Raw genomic sequence first — 14711 nt, 5'->3', positions numbered from 1 at the left:
GGAGAAAAGCCCATCAGACCTGGGAATCCAAGCAGATGGGAGCTAGAAAAAGAACAAAGATTTCTCAGGGGTTCAGGACCCTGGAGGATTCTGAGGCTTGAATGGAAGAGACAGTTACGAAATCTCAGCAAGTCCTGCCTCTACCAGTGGCCAAGCCAATCCCTAGAGCCACTCTCAGGGTCCGTACATGGCTGCCTGCCTCCACCCACGTCCTACATCCAGGGAAGCTGCCCATGGCCATATAATTAGTTATCCTAAAAGACCACTTTGGTTCCGTCACTTTCTGACCCCCGATCTTTGGTGACTCCCCATCAGCCATAGAATACACAACATAGAGTTTACATCCTCCTCTGAGCACTCCAGAACCCCTATCACTCTCTCATGGCTCTGTTCCCCTGTGTATCTTCGCTTTCTGAAATTAACCTTTCTCCTCTGAACTATTGACCGTGATTTTTCAATTGCTGAAATTTTGCCTATGCGTTTTCTCTTCCTAGAACCCTGCCATATAATTCCTCAAACTTGTTTGTTTTGATCACACATGATTATTCATTTGCTCAACCAATATTTATTGAGAGCCAACTATGGGGCCAACTGGATTCCAGTGAAGAAGGCAAATCTCTGTCCTTGAGGAGTTTCTCATCCACTGGAAAGACAGACAGGCAAGGGAAAGGAAACTATGTTACAATGTGATCACTTCTGCAATGGTGCTACCAGACGATGACCTGGGAGCATCCTTCTGGGAATCTCTCGTATCTCATCATCACGGAGACAATCGGGTCACCTTATGGAGGAAATACTGTCTCTCCTTTGAACTCCAAGGGTGTGATTCTCAACTTTGTGGTACAAAGATTCATGTGGAGTGCTCTTTAATCACACAGTTTCCAAGGGTCCATTTCCAGAGATTCTGTTTCAGTAGGTCTGGGCTTGGGACTAAAAATAAGCATTTTTAATAAACCCCTCAGTGAACTTAATAGATGAGGCCACAGTTCACACTTGGAAAAACATTGCTAAGGGGTTTACTGTTTCCGCAACTCACAAAACATACCAGATACTGCCTTGTAATCTACGTGCTTACATATATGGCTTCTATAGTTTGCTAAATAATAGCTCTTGAAAAGTAGGGTCCTTGTTTTTTTTTTTAACATCTTTATATTCTTCCACAGCGCAAGAACAGGGCAAAAGAAATTGCATACCTTTTGTACCTTCATAAGTCCTTAATAATTTTAGTTAAGTCCTTTATTGTGTTTGAATTTTTATAATAACTACATATTGCTTTTAAAAATTAAAATTAAAAAAAGATTGATCTGAGGACGTATTGCTGCTGAAGGCTGAGTTATTAGTGGCAAGATGGGGTGGGCAGGGGGGTCGCTGCCATGTCCCTGAGGCCCAAGCCCCTCACATGGGGGCAACAAAGCCAGGATACCTGGTGCACATGTCACTCAGGGCAGCTAACGCTGCACTAACACGGGGTTAAGTAAATGTTTCAGAAAGATGCCACTGGGCCTTGGGGGAAGGTGTTCTTCAGAGCTACATCTGATCTCCTGCAGCACAAGTGTGGCAAACCATTCTTTCAAACAAGTTTTTCAGTGGCCTTTCATGAAAATGTGGATGGAGGCCCAAGATTCCCCGGCCCAGCTGGAGGAAGTCAGCCTTCCTTTGCCTGCAGCCTCCAGTAGGCACTGCTCCTGACCATCCCTGCCTGGAACAGCTACAGGACCGCCGGACACACTGGGGTGGGTGCACTGAGATGCTGGTCCCAACCAGTGGGTCTGACTCCGCCCTGTCTCTGCTCCAGCTGGATCCTTTCCTAGATGTGAACATGACTGCCCGTGATGCCACACGTGCTGGGCCCCTGGTTGTGGCAGCCTCCATGGTTGTGTTTCTTGGGGTGCAGTCCCTGGACCACCCACATCAGAGTCATCCCAGGTAGTGCAGGGCCTGGGAATCATCAGAAGAGAAACAGAAGAGGAAGATTAAGCTGGGATTAATATTCTCTTTACTGTTTTTTCCTACAATTCTCTTTCTGTTCTCAGGAGAGGCTTATTTACTATTCCCTGAGAGCCTCCACTTCCCCCAGCTTCCAGCTCTCCTCTCCCCACAGCTGAAACCGTGAACCCACCTATGCAGTATTAGCCCTACTCCAATCTTGAGATTCTAGAAAGTTCAAGAATCTAGAACAAGTCCAGATCTTGGGCAGGGGAGTTTTAACAATCTACTCTTTAACGAGGCATATATTATACCTCAGAACCCAGTGAGATGTGTCTTGGGCTCTAACAGGACAAGGAAGGTTGGGAGCTATCAAGACCCAGAGCAAGACTTATAACTGGACCCAGAACTGGACCAAGATGGAGCCAGCCCAGTCACAGGTGCTGGTATCACACCCACTGCAGGAGGTGCCCTACTCTGCAGTAGGGACAATTTCAGGGCAGACTCACATGCTCAGGTATGTCCCAGCAAAGCAATAGAGACCCAGAGGTATGGTCAATAGTCAGAATTAACATAGCCCACTGGTGAACAAAGGGTCCCTAGCTATTAGGCTGAGTTTGAGGAGCTTCTCTTAGAGGACCTGTGCTAGTAGGTAATTTAGCAGAACAGGGAAGCAACACAAGAATCTAGTTATCAATTCAGGGTGGGGTATGGCAAAGAACGTACCATGGCTTTGGAGCAAAGCTAGCTTTGATAGTTGAACAAAACGAAAAGGAAGAGGGGCATATGCAGAAGGCTGAGGTCTGGAGACGGGCTTCAGAAATCATCTCTATGTTCCTCTTTATAGGATTCAGAGGAGTGAACAATACCCCATCGCAGGGCTGAAGTAGAAGGCAAAGAGGGTAAAGAAGGCAGCCCTGGACAATGTCCTGGGTCCAAAAGCCAACCACTGCCTCAAATATATAACATTTCTTTACTATAACACCGGCATCCTTCCTTATCCTCACATGCCCTGGTTCATGCTCTCTGAAAGTTGGGATTGATCATCATGTGTGCCTCTTCAGAATATCTGCTAAGCAAAATGGGATTAAAAACAAAGTTAGTACTACAAACAAGAGCCCCAAATTTATTCCTTTGGGCAATGTTTCCTTTTCATAAGCATTTAGTAGAAGTGAGAACCTTTAGAAGCACCGATTTAGTCCAACCCACTGATGTAATCTAAGGCTCTATATAATCTATTATTTTAATTTCTAGAACAAAATTCCAAGGGCAAGTCTACTGGTGTTGCCACAGAATATTAAAAAATGGAAAGCTCATCACTTCTTGGTAGTTATAAGTGTAAAATCTCATGATGTGCTTTATACATTTTTATTGGCAGGTGGTTTTATAGGCTAGACCATGTGGTGGGGTTTGCCTTTGCTAATGGCAAAATAGGAACATCAATTTATTTGGGTGGAAGTGTTCTAACATTGCTCTAAAAATCATGGATGTATGTCACCAGATAATGCCGGTCTCAACTCTCCTTGGTGGCTTACCCTTACTATCGTCAACACAGCTCATGGATTTAGGAAGATGTGCCTCCCTACCTTCCCACTTCCCAATTCAGCTCACCCTACTTTATATAAGCTCCTTATTCTCCCCACCCCTCCCCTTCTCAATGGCAAGACAGGGGTCTGGTCATTCCTTCTCCTACTGTATCTTTGAGATTATGTCAACGTGGTTTTTATTTCACGTTTCCTTTAAGATGTTTGTTTGTGCTAAAGAACCCATACAGAGATTTTTTTTTTTTCCTCCCAGGGGATTAGCATTTTAGTAAGAGCTGAATAATAAAAATGGATTGTAAAAGCCTGTCAGAAATGTAGTGGTGCGTGTCTTACTTCTCATAATTGCCTTGGAATGATTAGGATTGAACTTTGTTGTTGCTGTGTTCTTGTTCCAAAGTGAAAACAGGCACTTTTTCTCTGCCAGGTCTCAAGAATGGATGTCAAGGGGGAAATGACCTGTGATGCCTTATAAAAACGTAAATTCCAATTTTCTAGATAAAAAAGAAGATGTGGAGCAACTTAAGGTGGGGCATTAAGGTGTGGACCACTAGGACTGCTTTGAATGCTTCTTAACCTTTTGTGGATCTCACTCACACTCCTTTGAGGATTTGAAGCAATTGCATACATACACAAAGATACATAAATACGGCAACAATTTCAAGGGAATTGTGGACTTTATGGCCCTCAGATGAAAAAGATCCTTGTGGGGTCATCAAAATATTCTCCCCCTTCTTTTGGTTCAATCTTAATCCAGAAGTTAGAATAAATGGATGAAACTTAGAGTCCAATTAAGTTGCAAATATACCATGATGCTTAGCATTGTGCTAGGTACAAAGAACCCAGAAGAATGTAAAACCTCATCCTTGCCCCAGAGTCTCAAGACTTTGAGATGACTATACAAACTTACATGATGTACCTTTCAACAAGACCGTGTAGAGTTCAGTGCTAATTTGTGTGGTAGAGAGCCATGAATGAAAAGTATGTTGAGTAGTAGGCAATAACGATGAATCCAATGTGTGGCAATATATAATTTATTTTTCAAACATATTATCATAAATAAAATTATAGGATAGCTCTAACTAAAATGGATTCACATTGTGTCCTAGATTATCCAAGGACAAACTCGCCAGTGTCTGGGTTATTTAGGCCCTTTACAACTTCGTTGCCAGCTTCACAATTCTGGCTGATTTTGGTGAGTTTTTTTTTCCTTCGTCTTTGGTTTTCAGTTTTCAGCAGTTTACTATGATGTCCCTAAGTGTGATTCCTTTGTATTTATCCAACTTGGGGTTCAGTGACCTTCTTGAATCTGGAGGTTGATGGTTTGCATCAGTTTTGGCAAATATTTGGCCAATACTCTTCAAATATTCTTTCTGTCCTATTCCCTTCTTCTCCAAGTCTCTGATTACCTACGTGTTAGACCTTTTCCCTGTATCTCATATATCTTTTACCCTCTTTTCTGTTGTTGTTGTTTTTTTTCTCATTCATTTGTCTGTGCTTCAGTTGAACATTTCCTATTAACTTGTCTTTCAGTCACTAAGTTTTGTTCTTTTGTATCTAATCAACCATTAAACCCATTTAATGGGCTCTTAACATCAGATAGCAGGCTTTTCAACTCTAAAATTTTTATTTTATTCTTTTTAAATAGATTCCAAGTCTCTAGTAAAATTTTCTTTTATTTTCCTGAAAGTAGTAATCATAGTTATTTTAAAGCTCTTATCTGCTATTTCCAATGTCTGGGTTACCTATAGGCCTATTTCTATTGCTTATTTTTTCTCTTGGTTTTCAGTCTTATGGTATTTCATATGGGGCTTGTATCAGCTGTATCGCTTTTTGTGACCACCTCTATTAGATAAATCCTTAAGAGATCTCCAGATATTTATAATATGTGTGTAAGGCAGAAGCTCCTTTCCCAAATCACAAAAACATCTACTTGTGAGCAAATATCTAAGGGGACAAACATCACTATCTGGTTAACAACATCTAGGTTTCTTAGGGTTCTGAGGGATTTCCTTCATTCAACAAGTATTTGAGATCCTATTATGTGCCAGCACTATTCTTGTGCTAAGGCTATTTTGGTGGTCAAGATAAGGTCTCTGTACTTATGAAACTTGCATTTTATGGGGGAAAGACAGCAAAAAATAAACAAATAAACAGCAAGAAAACTCTCAGAAAGTCATGAGTATTCTGCTGATAATTAAAATAGAGTGACCTGATAAATAGTAACTTAGGGAGATACTTTACGTTGGATGGTTAGGGAAGGATTTTTTGGGAAGAAGATGACTCTCAAGGTGATAACTGAATGACAAGAAGGAATCAGCCATGTGAGTATGAAAAAGCATCTGAGGCAGAAGGGAGAACTAGCACAAGGTCTTTAAGAGAGGAATGAGGTTGACACATGTGATGGTTAAATTTATGTGTCAACTTAACTGGGTCATGGTATATTTAGTTGCTCAGATATTTGTTTCAACATGATTTCTGGGTGTGTCTGTGAAGGTGCTTCCAGGTGAGGTTAGCATTTGAATCCATAGGCTGAGTAAACAAGATTGTCCTCCCCAATGTGGGTGGGCCTCACCCAATCCATTGAGGGCCTGAATAGAACAAAAAGGTGGAGGAAGGGAGAATTCACTCTCTCTGCTTGACTGCTTGAGCTGGACCATTGGTCTTCTCTTGCCCTAGGACTGGGATTTATCATTAGCACCCCGGGCTCTTAGGCCTTCAGACTTGGACTCATATCATCAGCTCTCCTGGTGCTCAGGTCTTCAGATTCAGACTACAACCCACACCACTAGGTCTCCTGAGTTTCCAGTTTGCAGATGGTAGACGTTGGGACTTCTCAGCCTCCATAGTCATGTGAGCCAGTTCCTTATAATAAATTTCTTTATGTATGTAAATATAAAGATGCTATTGATTCTCTCTGGAGAATGCTGACTTATGTTCAAGGAAAAGAAAGAAGGTCAGAGTGACCCGAGTATAAATGGGGGAAGTTGAAAGTGAAAGAAATGAGCCAGTGGACAGAGACTGTCCAGATCCTTTAGAGCTTTATAAGTCAGAGTAAGGAGTTCAGATTTATCCTAAACCTGGTAAGAAGCTACTGAAAAGCTTTAAGTAGGAGAGGAACAGGGTCTGATTTATATTTTTCAAAGCTCACTTTAGCTTTTGTGTGGAAAGAAGCAGTTTGCAGAGAGGCAAGATTGAAATGGAGAAACAAGTTGGGCTGTGATTGCAGTGGTCCAGGAGAGGGATGGTGAGGACTTGGATGAGGATGATGAGAGTGGAGAGGAACAGGAATGGAAAGACTCAGGATTGCTTTCGAAGGTAGAGTCCACAAAGCTTGCCAACACCTCGATATGAGTGAGAAAGGAGAGATAATTAGAGAAAAATCCTAGATTTCTGGCATAAGCAACTAGGTGGACAGTAAAGCCATCCCACTGATTTGGGGAAACTAAGGGAAAGCTCATTTGGAGGTCAATGGGGTGGACTGGGAATTCTGCTTTGGCCACGTTAAATTAGAGATGCCCACTCACCATCCAAATGGACATGGCAAACTAATACTTTGGTACACGCCTCTAGCTTTCCAGAGAGAAGTTCAGCACAGATAAAGAGTGGGAAATCATTCACATGTAGATGCCATTTGAATCAGCCTTGGGACTAAATAAGATGTCTATATTTCTTGGCCAAGTATATAGAAACATGACATCTCGGACTGGAAGAGACATTTAAGATCCTCTAGTCCAATCCTATTCCTTTATAAACAGGAAAAATGAGGCCCTGTGAGGTGAAGTGCTTTTTTCATAGTCATGCAGTCCATCAGAATCTAGGATTTCCTTACTTGGTTCAGTGCAGTTTTATTTACCTTCTGCTTCTAAAATAGTGCAACTTAACTCCAAAGTTATAGCAAATATTTGTTGAATGAGATAATTACACTCTGTGCAATATTGGATTTTAAATGATAAAAAAAAAAGTTTAAAAGGAAAAGAAACCACAAATAGATTGCTTTAAAATATTTCACTATCAATTTGAATTCAAATAAAGAAGCAGCTTGGTTGGCAGACTGGTTGGCTCAGTGAAAAATGAATTAGCAGAAACATTTTTATCCAGAATTTATTGTAGCTGAGGCAACCTTTTTGAGAGAAGACTTTAAATTAAAAGGCCAATCGTTTCTTCATCATATAGAAGAAAAAAACTTGCAATGTAAAATCCCATTACCTGAGTTGTTAAACTGGGTAGTAAAATTCCGTAGACCACTGGCTGTTACACACACACACACACACACACACACACATTTACAATTTCCTTAGATAAACAGCAAGTGTGTGTCCTCCTGCTACAGCAAAGTGGTACAGAAGGAAGCTGTGAGATTGAAAAGAACAACCATGGACATTTTGTTTTGGCTCACTTAGAATAACGTGAAAGAGGCAAAAAGTTAAAACTGATGTTAACTGCTTTCCAATTTAGCAGCAAAAAGCTAACCTAGGCACTGCAGATAAAAGGACGTGGCAATAAATGATCAATAATTCCTTGTACAAATGTACCTCTGACTTGTTTATGAAACTCTCGATAACTATAGAAGATATTCCAAATAGAATGTTCCAGATGTTGTTCTGCCTGAGAGACTTTTCTTTTTTTTTTTTGAATTTTATTGTATTTATTTATTTTTTATACAGCAGGTTCTTATTAGTTATCTATTTTATTCATATTAGTGTACACATGTCAATCCCAATCTCCCAGTTCATCCCCCCCAACCCCCCAGTTTCCCCCCCTGGTGTCCATACGTTTGGTCTCTACATCTGTGTCTCTATTTCTGCCTTGCAAACCGGTTCATCTGTACCATTTTTCTAGATTCCACCTACATGCGTTAATATACAATATTTGTTTTTCTCTTTCTGACTTACTTCACTCTGTATGACAGTCTCTAGGTCCATCCACATCTGAGAGACTTTTCTGAGAAGAAAGCAACATCTGTGCCTTTCCCCTGTGTCTGTATCCAGCAAACTTCCTACTACCAACGCAAGAGACAAGCATAAGCATCATTTAACCTCTTTGAGCTTCAATTTCCTGGTCAGTAAAATGAAGCAGGTGATTGCTTAAGAATTCCCATGGGCTTTGAAATCATATTTCCAACACTTGCCAAGGCCAAAATCAATAAAAAGAAAAAAATAAATTCTAAGGTCATGTGAGACTAACCTTTTTTCTATGCTGGGGCACAGCTGTGACCAGCCACTGGTAAGTCACCTACCTTTGACCCCTTTTCTTTATGCCCCCAGTTAAAATACCTTTTCTTTGGTATTTTATTGAGTCTTTAAAGTAGTAAACACCATTTTATAAATAAAGTCATAGTAACTTCTCTAGTAACTACAACATATAAATCCAGCTTTCAAACATGATCTCAGATGAAATCTTCAATGCAAATATAAATGATGGATTCTTTTCAATGCCTGAAGATATGGTAGAAGACTAGCCTAATGTGAAGAAGTGCTCTAACGTTAGGTTGGTAAACAAGAGACCACTTGTGAAAACCAGGGGGTGTCCCCTTTCAGTAAGGAGGACTTTCTCTCTTGTTGATCCCATCTGTGAGGTCTTTGCAGGGGCTGATGCCACACCAATGACCGACAGCTGAGTGGAAGAGGAGTCTTCTGCTTATTGATTGCCCACGCAAGATCAAGGCCTCTCTTCCCATATCTTGCTTCGTTCAGTTAATTCTCTATGTTTGGGGGAAATAAAACTCGACATTAACCCTGATTGCCTCTGTCACCACTAAATGTTGACCCAATTTAATGTCAACTCAAACTTGACGTGTGCCAAGTTTCATAGTGGGGAGCTTCCAAGTTTTCCGGGATTTTGGTGGTGGTAGAACAGGAAACATTCCTGATAGTCTTCTTCTTTTTTTTAACAACCAGTTACTTTTACTACTGTATCCCCAGCAATTAGTGCAGTGCCTGGTATGTAGTAGGCACACTGTATTTGCCGAAAGCTGAGTGAATGAATGAATGAATAAATAGACATCCTTAAAGTCTGGGGAAGAACTTTATGTGATGTGAGGGTGGAGAGCAGGACTGCATTTACAGTTCACTTTAAAATTTCCCAAACTGGCTCCATATCATATGTTATCAGGGAAATGCCAGTTAAAACAATGAGATATCACTCTACACCTAGTAAAACAGCAAAATTGGAACTGACAACACCAAATGCTGGTGAGGATGTGGAACAAAAGGAATTCTCATTCCTTGCTAGTGGGAATGCAAAGTGGTACAGCCACTTTGGAAGACAGTTTGGCTCTTATCATATGATCCAACAGTTGCGCTCCTTGGTGTTTATCCAAAGGAGTAGAAACCTATATCCACACAGAAACCTGTCATAGATGTTTATAAACAGCTGTATTCATAATTGCCAAAACCTAGAAGTAACCAAGATATCCTTCAGTAGGTGAATGGATAAAGAAACTGTGGTACATTGAGATGATGGGATGATATTCAGCACTAAAAAGAAATGAGCTATTGATCCATGAAAAGACATGGAGGAACCTTAAATGCATATGACTAAGTGAAAGAAGTCAGTCTGCAAAGGCTACAGACTATATGACATTCTGGAAAAGGCAAAACTATGGAGACAGTCAAAAGATCAGTGGTTGCCAGGGACTGGGGCACAGCACAGAGAATTTTTAGGGCAGGGAGGCTACTCTTTATGATACCATAATGATGGACACATGTCCTTGTACATTTGTCCAAACCAACCAGTAGAGTGAATCCTAATGGGAAGTATGGACTTTGGATGGCAAGAGTGTGTCAATGTAGGTTCATCAGTTGTAACAAATGTCCCACTCTGATGGGGGAATGTGGATAACAGGGGAGACTATGAATGCGGGAGGCGGGGGGCAGGGGCCATATGGCATATCTCTATTCCTTCCCCTCAGTTTTGCTGTGAAACTTAAACTGCTCTAAAAAAAGAGTCTATTTTGAAAAAAACATTCTAATAATATTCAGAAAAGGGGAATGAGGTGAAATGTATCCTACGCTCCCTCTTCCCAACTTCAACTCCGAGCCCAGTGCAAGCACCCAGTTTCCCCACTCCACGTATAGACCTCAGTTAAACTGCAGGAAGCAAAAAGATCTGTTTTACTCCAAAGCCTGTCCTCTTTCCATTTTACCATATCATCTCATCATCCAAAAGTCTCCTAAAGTATGTTGTATACCCACCTCATCTTAAATGGAAAATTGAACATGAAATCAAGTTGATGACTTAAAGATGTAGTTAGGGGGCTTCCCTGGTGGCGCAGTGGTTAAGAATCTGCCTGCCAATGCAGGGGACACGGGTTCAAGCCCTAATCCAGGAAGATCCCACATGCCACAGAGCAACTAAGCCCGTGTGCCACAACTACTGAGCCTGTGCTCTGGAGACTGCGAGCCACAGCTACTGAGCCCATGCACCACAACTACTGAAGCCCGCGTGCCCTAGAGCCTGTGATCCGCAACGAGAGGCCACTGCAATGAGAAGCCAGCTCACCGCAACGAAGAGTAGCCCCCCGCTCGCTGCAACTAGAGTAAGCCCGTTCACAGCAACGAAGACCCAACACAGCCAAAAATAGAAATAAATAAAAAAAGATGTAGTTAGGAACATAATTTCTAGGGTAATGGAGATTGCTGCAGAATGTAGAGCTATTTGACCAGGCACAAACTGGTTCCTCATTGCTGTAATTTTTGAATTACTGAGTCTGGGTCTTTTTCTATCTTCTCCTTTGTCACCAGCCATCATGTCAATTTCTAGACGCCTCTTGATCTTTTTTGAATTAGTTGTTTCTAATCTTCTGTGGGCTAAGAAACCAGGTAACCAGGTTTATTAGGATCATGTCTAAAATGGGAAAAGACTGTTGCTGAATGACAGAGTAAAAGGATGGAAATCAAATGCATGAGCTTAGCGAATGAGATCTATGGTGTTTATTTTAACTTCTCAGAGGCCTTTTTCTTTGAGCTGTGTTCTCAGTGACTGACATTATTGGAAAAATGACCTCTGGGTAGGTGAGTTATTGCTACAAAATGGCATTGTTTCCTTTAAAATGAATAAGAATGGCAGCTAATACTATATTCCATTTTCCTTGTAGAATGGATTCTTTGTTTAAAAAGAAGCGACCAAAAAACCCAACAACAAAAAAAGGTGGACCAATATACTCTGGGAAAGAAGACCTAAAGTGAGTCACATTATATGAATAGCTAAGTTGATAGGAAAATAAATGTTGTTTTGCTCATACACTGAAAAGTCAATAAGCAGAAAATGAACTTCAGAGTAGCAGGGCCAATATTCATTTAGATGTCCTTTGTAATTAAAAAACAACACCCAAACAAAACAAAGCAATAGTGTAGGCACAATGCCTAGAAGGGTTACATATGCAGGGGAACAAATTGTTGTATAAATAGATTTGTAAAACTTATTCATGAGACATCGATAGCTCATTAATGGAGAGGATGATTCCTTTATTCAGAATAGGTTCCATTATTTTTAAATTCTGTAGTTTAAAGTATAGTAAGGGATTTGAAAATGGAAAATTCTAGTAAAAAGGTTTAGAACACCAAAATGGGAAGAAAATTCCTAAGAGCTCAGAGGTTTATACTCTTGGAAATTGTTCAATAAAGATTTAAAGGCCTTTATCTGGTTTTAATGCTGCTCATTCTTCACCTGCCTCATGACAAATACCTCTCCTTTACCCCACTCTTCTTCTTAAGACTATCTTCAGGTGGCCATGAAGGATATTTTATTGTATCAATAGCCTATAAGCAGCTTCTTATCTTTTAACCACAGTCTTGGACTCTAAACTCTACTTTGTATACCAGAGATGTTATATAGGTTTACCTTGTATGCAAACTCCAACCATTTGATAGTGCCTTCCTAGAGGGTTACAGTTAGAAAGTTTCTGAGCTCACATCTGTGCTCAGCAGGAAGGAATGTAGTGGTTGATTAGTGATGTCTACCATGGGCAAGACAGACGTGATGGAAATATGCATGCCTTAAAATCGCCATCCCACTCTTATATCCTGCCAACAGTGAACCAAGAGAGGCCTGGTTCACACTCAGCTTCTCTCTTGGGCACTGGACTTTCTGTTAATTAGAAAGATCAACTCCCTATATCCAATACCAGCTTGTGGAATATGCAAGTATGTTGTTTCTGCATTTGAAGAGGATGAGTGTATATGGTTTGATTCTTGGCCACTTGGTGGGTGGATTATATAAATTATGGACATATTTTAAGTTGGCTGAAGAGTATTTAACACAAATATACTTTAAATATGACAAACACAGAGAGAAAGAGAGAGAGGGAGAGGAAGAAAGAACAACATCTATATCCCAATGAAGTTTTTTTCCATTTCTTAACCTAGCACCATTTCTTAATCTCTCTCTTCTGAATTTAAAAAAAAATTAAATCAAAGAGAGCAAGTTTTCAACCAGATCATTAAAAAGGGGGAAAACTGATAACATTGATCAACAGGAAACATGACAATTCATGGCATAGTAACAAATTAGCCTTATAATTCCATATACTTGAAGGTACATTTGACCGAAAACTAAATGGGAGGGGGACAGCTCTTGAGAAGAAATCAAAGGAGAAAAAAAAAAAAGAGAGAAGGAATTCAATTCATTCAAGGAATGTTGGGCTCCTGCCCTCAGGGAGTTCCTGGTCAAGTTTACATTGGCCCATACGCATTCCTGGGTCATGGATGGAGACCTGCAAGCTAGTAGCTGCTGACTTTTTCTGATTAAAAAAAAAAAAGCAAGTATACAAGGTATTTCAAAACTGAAATTTCCTCCTATCTTCTTTTCTTGGTAGCCCTGTTCATGACCTTGTTATGCTCTGGCAAGTGGACCCCTTCCAGGTGTCTACCAGGCTTTTCCTCCTGTCCACCAACACTGTACATTTTCATACTCAGAAAAGTGCAAAATAATAACATCAGTATATAAGTATTTAAGCAAGAATTAAAGTCTTTCAGAAGTCTTTCTTACCTTTGTAAGACCTAAGTAATTTTAAAACTTGAATGAAAGTTGAATGAACAAAGGAAAACAAATGTAAAAGAATGTAAAAGGGCATCTGCTTTCCCTTGCTTCTAGGCCTGCACTGAGCAACACAGTAGCCACTAGCTCCAGGTAGCTATTGAGGATTTGAAACGTGGCTAGTCTGAATCTAGGTGTGCCATAAGTATGAAATATATGCTGAATTATGAAAACTTAGAACAAAAGAGAATGTAAAATATACCATTACTAATTTTGTCTACTGGTTACATATAGAAATGATAATATATTGGACATATTGGGTTAAATAAAATCTATTACTAAAACTAATTTCACCTGTTTCTTTTTATCTTTTTAATGTGGCTACTAGAAAATTTTAAATTACCTAAGTGGCTCACACTATGTTTATATAGAACAGAGCTTCCCTAGGTAATTTTTTCTGTAAAACATTCAAGATGGATGGTGGTGTAGTTTATTTTTGAATATTTACAGAAACAGAGGTAAGTAGTCTATGCTAATTTATCCTTTAAGGCCAGAAAATCCCTTCTAACTGCTTAAAAGGACAAAAATATTATGAGTGTCTATAGCAGAGGGTCACAAACTCTACAAGGCACAGAGAGTACATATTTCAGGTTGTCAGAACTAAATGATCTCTGTCATTTTGGGCCTCTCTCCATGGCTTGTGGAATCTTATTTCCCTGACCAGGGATTGAACTCAGGCCAGGGCAGTGACAGTACGGATTCCTAATCACTGGACGTCCAGGGAATTCCCTGTTCCACTGTGTTCTTACAGTGTGAAAGTTGCCATGACCGAGATCTAAAGAATGAGTGTGGCTGTGTTATAATAAAATTTTATTTACAAAAACAGGTGGACATGCCATGAGGCACTAGGAATTTCTAAGTACATAATAGTAGGCATGACAAAAATACCCCATAAGTTGAGAAAATTTGACACAAGTGGTCAACTTGCTTTTGTTCAAAAATAGGTATTGTCCTCTTTTGTAAATATTGGAATAATTTGGCACGGGGAGACACTAGGTCTGAAATCACGAAAAGTCTGCATTAAAGATGATTTGGTTTTCTTTTTCGGCTGTGCCGCGGGCCATGAGGGATCTTAATTCCCCGACCAGGGATGGAACCCATGCTTCCTGCAGTGGAAGCGAAGAGTCTAAACCACTGGAAGGCCAGGGAAGTCCCAAAGATGATATATTTTAATACAAAGTAATTTTTCAATTACATGTACACTAC

General features: G+C 40.2%; 1 pseudogene; it reads left to right on the top strand.

Moving 5' to 3' along the window:
- The first annotated feature begins 1602 nt into the window (after nt 1-1602).
- Nucleotides 1603-14711, top strand: part of LOC137767488 (10 kDa heat shock protein, mitochondrial pseudogene) — a 41965-nt pseudogene continuing 28856 nt past the window's right edge.

This window comes from Eschrichtius robustus, chromosome 1 (assembly GCF_028021215.1).
Source record: "Eschrichtius robustus isolate mEscRob2 chromosome 1, mEscRob2.pri, whole genome shotgun sequence".
NCBI classification, from domain to species: domain Eukaryota; kingdom Metazoa; phylum Chordata; class Mammalia; order Artiodactyla; family Eschrichtiidae; genus Eschrichtius; species Eschrichtius robustus.
This window is presented reverse-complemented; position numbering and strand designations above follow the sequence as displayed.